Raw genomic sequence first — 6475 nt, 5'->3', positions numbered from 1 at the left:
TTTTATTTTATTTTCAGTTCCACATTCTTTCCTTCCACCTCCTCCTTGAGTAGTCATTATATGTATGAAGTCATGCAAAACATAATGATGGCTAGTTACCAAGGTGATTGTGACAATTATAGATAAGGATCAGGTCTGCTTGGGGAAAGTGCCCATGGCTGTAGAGAGAAAACATAAACCAGAACAAGGAAGAGACTACACTCTTAGCATACTAAAGATTTCAGTGCACTTGAGCTATGGGGGAAGTAAAATATGTGTCACTCTGAAGGAGCAGATGAAGGCAAAGAGAGCCAGAACCTCTGGACTAATGTTTGCAGCATTAATTACTTTGGGAAAGAGAATCAGAAAACTCAACGAGGCCTCTGAGGTAGGATTGGGTGGTTGCCGGGGTCTAGGATTCTGGAGGGGCTTTTCTCCATGTATTCCCCCATGACTCTTATGTTAATATCCATTCCTGTGCATCAGGCTTTACTAAAAGCTACTTGAGACCTTGGATAAAGAGAAAACTGGGTAGTGATGGGTAGTGATGAGGTCAACTACATCCATATCCTTGATAATTACTTCTGAGCCCCTTCCTGACCTTTTTGGCTTACTTACACTTGAGGCCACATGACCTTGATTCATGTGCTGCTGCCTCCTTTTTCTTTCAAGGTATGTTTCCAAATTTCCTGCTCAAATTGTCCTTTGACTGAAATGGAATTGAATTTTATCTATTTAGTCAATTCAAGAGTAAGGATTTTTTCCCCCTAAAGTACAGTTTAGGGAGCTTAGCTTAGCTGGCAGTGATGTCCTTGGAATCAGGATACATCCGTAAATGTAGAAAGCATTTCTGTCTCTTCTCGTACCTCTTGCTCTACCATCAGCTTGTTGGACCTCCCAGACAAACAAACATTTATTAAGACTCTACTATACATAAGGCATCATAAAGAAAGAGCCTGGAATTTATGTCAAATGAGGGTCTCTTGAACTAACTGGGGATGTTTAGAGAGGAGAAGATGCAGGAGGGAAGTCATAGCAGTCTTCAATATTTGAAAATCTGTCACACGGAGGTAGAATTAGGCTTGTGCTATTTGGTCCCAGAGGATAGAATCAGAAGCAGTGAGTAAAAGATACAAGGAAGCTAACTTAGATTTGAAGTCAGGAAAAGCTTCCTAATTAAAAACAAAACCAAAAAACTTGACTTTCCTCTTTGAAAGCAGGATGTGATGCATCCAGAACTTGTGAGTTCCCCTTTCTCAGTCTTCCAACAGAGGATGGAGAGGTGCTTTGTTGGGGGTTATAATAGTGAGGATTCCATTCATGTAAAGATTGGACTAGATGGCTGATAAGGTCTCTTCCAACTTTTTCTTTTAAAACCCTTACCTTCCGTCTTGGAGTCAATACTCTGTATTGGCTCCAAGGCAGAAGAGTGGTAAGGGCTACACAATGGGAGTTAAGTGATTTGCCCAGCGCAACACAGTTAGGAAGTGTCTGAGGCCAGATTTGAACTTAGGACCTCCTGTCTCTAGGCCTGGCTCTCAATCCACTGAGCCACCCAGCTGCCCCCTCTCTTCCAACTCTTAAATCCTATGGTTTATTGAGGGGATTTCTGGTTGTCTGGTGTCTCCCTCAAACATAAATTCATCTGTGCAATAATTTACATCAGCCATTTGAGAAATAATCTAGCCTTATATCTCTCCTCATTGCTCATTCTGTACTATCATATTCTGTTTCAGGGAAACAAGCAACCAAACCCCCCACCCTAACTGATACAGATGTCCATGAATGTTTGCACCTGTATGATGACAACCAGACAGGAAAGGAGATGAAAGCCTACCATTATGGCTCCATTCTGGCAGGACCTCCTCTCTCCAACCAGTGTATCCATGCTCACTCCTCTCATATTAAAATCTAGATTTTACCACAATCCATCCCTTCTCTCCTCACCTTCATCTCCTTCACTCCTCTTTCACACCCACCACTTTTTGGTCCCTGTACTAGCAATTTGCCTATTTACTGATTGTGTGTAAATACTGCCTCCTATTCCCCAGCCCAGTACCCATCCTCAGACACATCTTCAGTGGTTGAGGGCCATGGAAGGAATCTTCCATAAGGAGGTACCCCTTCCATAAGAGGTAGCACGTGGATCTCCTTCCTCTTCCCAGCCTTGTAGCTTCCCAAGCTCTTGGCAATATCTGCATTTGATGCTGTCAAAATATTAAGAGATATTAAATCCAGTCCCTACTCCCTAAGAGGTATACAAGCCTGCCTGGAGGTAGAGATCATGGATATGAAAAGACAAATAACAGTGCAAAGGTGGGAGGTCATGGGTAATTCTTACTCTTTGCTATAAGTCCCAAAGGATTACACCAGGGAGTTTGTTGCATATCCTACAAAACTCAGATGTTTTCATGAATAAAGGAACAAATAGCTCAGAGACTGAAATGTTGGTTTGAGTATAGAACTGCTTCTCCAGAGAGCCCAAAGTCTGCCTCCGCACCTATTTCCCCATTACTATGGGGTAGTGTAAGATTAAAATTAATATCCAATAACTCCAAGTATTATATTTTATAAAGTTTATTAATAATCACCTGAAGTAGAAAAATAAAAGAACAATATACAAAACTTAAGTATGACCATGTGTGAAAAATTCTCCTGCCTGGCACTCACTCAACTTACCAGCTACAATCAGGAGAAAAGGAGCGCAGGGGGCAGAGCTACACTCAAAATATATCCTACCTACATTAGCACATAAGGTGAGAAGGAATATGGGAAGCTGGGAAAGAGAGTTCTGGGGTTCAAAATTCTAATTACACGGTAGCAAGTGATCAATTTAAACAATTTCTTCCACTGCAGGGATCCACAGATACAAGTGAACTCCATCTTACACATATAGTTTGGGGCATGTTGAAATAAGTTTGTAAGGAACAAAGCTCACAAAAGTGGAGAAACTTTTCAATGTAGGAAAATTGCACTATGGCATGAACTTTGAAATGGGGTACCCCCAAATTAATAGGGGTAAAATATGTCACTCTCTCAGGAGCTATATCCCAGGACTAAGTCAGTCTTAGGTCCATACTTTTGTTGATCTGAATTTTTCAATTCCATTTCATCTGTATTTCTGGCACTCCTCATTCTTAGTGCTATTAAAGATTAAGAGAAAGATGGAGAGCTGGGGCTAGAATTTATTAACTATACAACCTTGAGCAAGTAACAGCCTTTTTGAGTCTTGGTTTCCTTATCTTTAAAATGGAGATAGGGGGCAGCTGAGTGACTCAGTGAATTGAGAGCCAGGCTCAGAGACAGAAGGTCCTGGGTTCAAATTTGACCTCAGACACTTCCTAGCTGTGTGACTCTGGGCAAGTCACTTAATCCCCATTGCCTACCCTTACCACTCTTCTGCCTTGGAACCAATATACAGTATTGATTCTATGGAAGGTAAGGGTTTAAAAAATAATAAAAATAAAATAAAATTGACATAATAATGTTTAGACTACATAGGATTTTGGTAAGGTCAGCACCTTGTAAGACTTAATATGTGATGGGAATAATCTGTCATTACAGAGCAATATAAATAAATATAAAATGTATTTCTATATGTACACACGCTGAACACAAGTTATGTATAATAACTGCAAAATATGGACTGTGGAATGTATTCACACATGTGTACATATGTGTATGTATACATAGAAATAAAAATACAAATGCTATATATGTTCTAAGGAACATGCACTACATAATATAAATATATATAATAAAAACATTCAGTGGCCTGGGAGGTCACAATGCTGATGAATGGGTAGTCTATTGATATTGCCTTTCCAGAGACAATGGTTGTGTTGGAAGGATTGTAGTTCTTAGAATAAAAGGTAAAAAGATTGAAGGATAGAGTATAGTGTGTGTGTGTGTGTGTGTGTGTAGGGGAAGAAAAAACAAGGACTCAGGGAGTGGAGAGCTGAGTGCTTTAAATCCTCCCAGCCATAGACTCTGGTGATCCAGTTTGGAAGGTGATATAGCAGTGGCATCAGGTATCAAACGGCTGGGGTGAAAACTTTGTGCTATATGCATCTCAACTCCTATTATTTGTTACTCATAGGAAATGCCTTCAGAGCCTGATTATTTTTGTTTGACATGCAAAATTCTAAATAGCTCCATTCTCTGGTTTCCCTACAAGATTCAGTGAATTAGAAAGGAGGATGCTCTACTCCTTAGAGAGAGGGACACTTAGTTCAGCAAAAAGTACCTGATGACTGAAGTAAGGCAGGAGTCAGGGAACTATGAAAAACAAAACTCAAACAACCAAGAAATTCATGGCTTTCCAACGAAGGGACCAGCAGCCTTATGCTAACTTCTGTTGGCCCTGAGGATATCACTGTACGATGATTGTATTAATCAGGCTTGAGAAACCAAATAACGGACAAACCCTCACTCTCACTTAATCTGATGACAGGGTTAATTTAATAACATGCAATCGAGATAGATATACTCATACAAAAAGTTTACAAAGAAATATGCATGCTCTGGTATCCATTGGCACTGATGAGGTCCTTGTTTTTGTCTGGCTCAAGGAAAATGAAGTGCCAGGTGGCTTGTAGATGGAAGAAATTGTACAGTTGTGAACTTAGGTAGACAAATGAAACAAGGACCTCTTACAAATTGTAGTTTACCCTTCATTTCCAAAGAGGACCAATGGCATCATGAGGGTGATGTCTTGACTTGTCTATGAGTAGGACTTAAGTGAGGCAGAGTTGCACAAAGTCCCAGCTTCACTCTCTTCCAGAGTCACTGGCATCTAGTGGCAAGAATAAAGTCAGGACAACTAGTGATAACCTTAGCATCACTGATGTCTGACCAAGTTCTAGGCATTCCACCTGCTTTAGTTGCTTTCATAAGCATTGGAAGAAATTGCTTTTATCAGACCATTCCACCTAGGAAGTCTTCACATGCTTAGGGTAGACATCTCTCTTGACTTACCAACTGGTTTGAGAGCTGTTGGTTACCCTTAACCTGGTTTAGCCTGTCTGCCAAGATGGTTTTACCAGTATGTGGCTGCCACACATGCTACAGCTTCTTGGAGCCACAGGTGGGAGTTGGGTAGCAGGTGGGCACCAGAGGAGGATGAGTGGTCCAGAAAAAGGCTCAGTAAGCCCTCGTACTAGATGTACTGATCCTCTCTGAACAATTTATATACCTCTTACAAATATACCATTCTTGAGTGATTAGGAGTTGGCAAAATTCCCTTGGTATCAGGACTGTATCCATAAATTTCCATCGGGTACTCTAGCTATCTCTATATCTATGTCTCCTCCTTGCCTGGGCCTGTGTAACTTGCTTGTTCTTTTCTACCCTTTGGCTGATGACATATATATATATATATATATATATATATATATATATATATATATGTAACTCATACTTTGGGCTTACTCTCTCAAATCTCTATTCTCCACAACAGACTCGGTCTCTAAAGGGTGGGTACTACCTTTCCTCTCAAAGTCTAAGGGTATCTATGAGGGTCTGGGGGAATATTTGTTCTAATGATATGCCTCATGACCACATCAGTTTGCTTTCCTCAGTAATTATCAGTTAATATTGATTAGACAGTCTTAGTTTTTGGAAAGAAGAGATGTAATAATAGCTGTTGGTACAAAACCTCTGTCCCTTAAAGTCTGTGAGATATTCTCCTATAGAGAGACCATGGGAAAGTCAGCTTAAGCTTAGAAAGTACACATGGTAAAGGAGGGAAGTATAATACATCTCAATAAATTAAAAAAAAAAAACAACTTTTCCAAGATGTTTTCCATAGGTATAGCATAGCTTTTCTGCTGAAGTACTCATAGACAAGAAGTTCTTAACTTTTTTGTGTCATAGATCCCTTTGTATGACAGTCTTGTGGAACTTCTAGATTCCTTCTCAAAAAAGTGTCACTAAATGCACAAAATAAAATACATAGAACCATAAAGGAAATCAGTTGCATTGAAATTTAGTTATTTTCTAGAAAGCATTTTTAAATTCATAGATTCCAAGTTAAAAACTATTGGATCTACCCTTACTCCACTGTATCTAGTCTTTATTTGGCTCCTGACAAAGGTATTGCCATCAGTTCTTTGAAAGACACTGCTAAGATGCCAATGGAAGGCTCTAGCTCTCTCAAAGCTCATAAAGCCTACCTCTCGCCAGGAATAGAAAAGAGTGGGAAAAGACAAAGGTTGAGGCTGACGATTCTGTTCCTCTCTTCTCCCAGTCCTTTCTTTACCTTACTTGATTAAAAGACTTCTACCCTTAGCTGGAGATGATTAAATCCTTGGTACCAGCTTGGAGCCTTAGACAGATTCCACTGTGCATGACCAAATTCCTCATCAATCTAGGCACACTTCCCAGGTGGCATCACTTCACTTTAATTTCTTTCAAGGACTTCTAAATTGATCAGACTTTTTAAAAAATTTAGTCTAAAACCTATGATGGACTAATTCAATAGAGGTGCTGTTATAAC

At 39.8% G+C, this 6475-nt stretch overlaps 1 long non-coding RNA gene across 1 annotated transcript; it reads left to right on the top strand.

Annotated features, from left to right (window-relative positions):
* The first annotated feature begins 279 nt into the window (after window positions 1–279).
* On the top strand, window positions 280–1906 carry LOC123251898. The gene is made up of 2 exons (XR_006506519.1): window positions 280–367; window positions 1716–1906. It is a non-coding gene; the product is annotated as an uncharacterized LOC123251898 (long non-coding RNA).
* The last annotated feature ends 4569 nt before the right edge of the window (window positions 1907–6475 follow it).

The sequence above is a fragment of the Gracilinanus agilis genome, chromosome 6 (genome assembly GCF_016433145.1).
Source record: "Gracilinanus agilis isolate LMUSP501 chromosome 6, AgileGrace, whole genome shotgun sequence".
NCBI classification, from domain to species: domain Eukaryota; kingdom Metazoa; phylum Chordata; class Mammalia; order Didelphimorphia; family Didelphidae; genus Gracilinanus; species Gracilinanus agilis.
This window is presented reverse-complemented; position numbering and strand designations above follow the sequence as displayed.